The 2,500-nt window shown below is 45.8% G+C and overlaps 1 protein-coding gene across 1 annotated transcript in view; it reads right to left on the bottom strand.

Annotated features, from left to right (window-relative positions):
- LOC123506299 overlaps positions 1 to 1,347 on the bottom strand; it is a 30,356-nt gene extending 29,009 nt beyond the window's left edge. Inside the window, exon 1 of the mRNA XM_045258264.1 lies at positions 1,056 to 1,347. The gene's annotated coding sequence lies outside the window, so the exon portion shown is untranslated. The remainder of the gene's footprint in view (positions 1 to 1,055) is intronic.
- Positions 1,348 to 2,500: the final 1,153 nt, after the last annotated feature.

Here is a 2,500-nt window from a genome sequence, read left to right as displayed (position 1 = left end):
AATATTCACACGTCCAAAAAATAAATAAATCTAAGCTCAGTCCCAAAAATAGATGAAGGAGCAAGAGAAGGAGGAAGAAGAAGAAGAGGAGAGAAGGAAGACATTATTTGTTGCTCCTCGTGCAGTGTTGGGCAAGGAGCCAAAATTTTCAGAGGACACAGAACCATAAGGAATCAAAAATATCTCTTAAGCTTCGTAAAGATTATAAGCAACTTTCCCTCCTTCTCTCTTAAGAAGCTCCTCACTCTTGACCTCTTACGTGGTGAAAGGTGCATTCCAGCTACTAACTTACCCTTGGGAACTGAAAAAATCACTCTTCAATCCTTGGAAATGTTAGAATTCGTTTATTTTGAAACTGTTACAAGCATTAAATTTTATTACTCATGTCTGTATTAATTTTATGAACTGTTAAGAAGTTAGTGCTCATATAACTATAAATCTTGCGAGTATTCTATCCCCACAATGCTGGAGAGACTAAAGAAAGACACCTTAAAATTGAAACGCGAGAGAAATCCTGCTTCGCTCCACCAAGTAGTGATGCTTGACTCATGGACGTGTTATGTGGAGTATCAATTCCAATGACATGAGTATTCCAAGTCCACAAAGTTAAGATGACTAGAAAGTTACTTACAATCCTCCCATGTTCCCGTTCCTCCTATCCATTGAATCCTTAGTACTCGTGTTAATGGCATGAGTATTCAAACTCCACAAAGCTAAGATGACGAGAAAGAACATATAAGACTTACAATCATTCCCTACTCCCCTTTCTCCCATCTAATGAATCTTAAGTACTTGCATCAGTGTTAATGACGCGAGTATTGAAAGTCTACGAAGCTAAAAAGATTGCAAAGAACACCAAAGACTGCAAACGTGAGAGGATTCCTGCTTCCTTCCCCAGCACAGCAACCTAACCTGTCCTTCAGTGTTAATGATAGGAGTATTCTAAGTCCGCAAAGCTAAAAGACTGCAAACACGAGAGGATTGCAAACACGAGAGAATTTCTGCTTCCTTTCCCCCTGACAGCAGCCTAACCTGTCCCGCGCTGGCCGCCTCACCTTACAGAAGTTGAGTGTTGTCGCTGCCGCGTTGAGAGTCAGGCGTGGTGAACTCGAGGAGCGCGGGGAGAGGAGGACCTGACGGCGTGGATGCTGGGGTGAATGTGAGAGTCTGTGAGAGCGGCTGGGCGGGGCAAGTGATGATGGGGACAGACAGGCGTACAGACAGACGGGCTGGTGGTGGCTGGCTGGCTGGCTTGCTGGCTAGGTGGCTGGTGGGCAGAGACAGATGGATAGAGAGGTGGTTGGTGTTGCCTGTGCGGTGATGGCAGGAGTTGGGTCTGGCCGTGTAGTTTCCTTGCGGACTCTTATACACGTGTAGCCACGCCCACTCACACCCACACCCCGCCCACAGCCCACCCACGTCATAGCCACTCCGCCTTTGGGTTTTCAGTGGGTTTTCATTTACATGGGATATTTTTGCTAAGGAAAGCACTAATAACCGATTTTCTCAATAAAACCCCTATTATTTCCTTATTATTCCCCTATTTTTTTATATCTTATTTTCTGCCTAGTTCTGACCAATCCACGTCACTCTACCCATGAAAGTGACGGACCAATGGGAGGTGTTGGTGGTCATGACGTCACACATGGCGGGGGAAGCTCCACCAATGAGCAGGCGAGTTTGAATATTTCGTCATTATATTGTATGCCTTTAACCAATACCATTGTTCTTGGGAGAGTGTGCTGGAAGAGTGTCTGGGAGAGTGTTGGCATGAGTGAGAGGAGACTTGGCGTGGGCGAGGGGTGGGCGAAGAAGGAGGAGGTGGTGGTGGTGGTGAATGTGAGGAGTAAAGAGATGTAATGGAAGAGGAGAAAGATGAATAGAAAAGAGAAAATAAATAAATGAATAACTATAACAAACTAAAGAAGAAAGAGGAGGAAAGCAGACTGAGATTAGAGGAGGAGGAGGAGGAGGAGGAGGAGGAGGAGAAGGAGACAGAGATAATGGTGATGGTGATGGATGGAGGTAACTGATTATAGAGATTACGATGATTACAACAACAACAACAACAACAATAATAATAATAATAATAACAATAACAACAACAAGCATCAGCAGCAACAATGACAACAAGAGCAGTGATGACAGCCTCTCTAATTATAGCAGTGCCGCGATGATTTTGAAGATAGCGGGGAAAACTGTCACTGCAAATTTACTGGGAGGTGGTAACAGAGGTCGAGGGAAGTGGGGGGAAGGTGGTGCTGGTGGTTGTGGGGGGAAATTAACCACTACCTCTGACCTTCCCAACCCTCCTCCTCCCCTCATCTCCACCTCATCTCCCTCTCGCCTCCCTCTCATTTCCCTACCCTCAAATACGTACTCCTCTCACTACCTATCACCTTTCCTCCTCCTCCTCCTCCTCCTCCTCCTCCTCCTCCTCCTCCTCCTCCTCCTCCTCCTCCTCCTCCGAAAGGGTCCACCTATATTAATCCCTAAGGAC

Source organism: Portunus trituberculatus, chromosome 19 (genome assembly GCF_017591435.1).
Source record: "Portunus trituberculatus isolate SZX2019 chromosome 19, ASM1759143v1, whole genome shotgun sequence".
In the NCBI taxonomy this organism is placed as follows: Eukaryota; Metazoa; Arthropoda; class Malacostraca; order Decapoda; family Portunidae; genus Portunus; species Portunus trituberculatus.
This window is presented reverse-complemented; position numbering and strand designations above follow the sequence as displayed.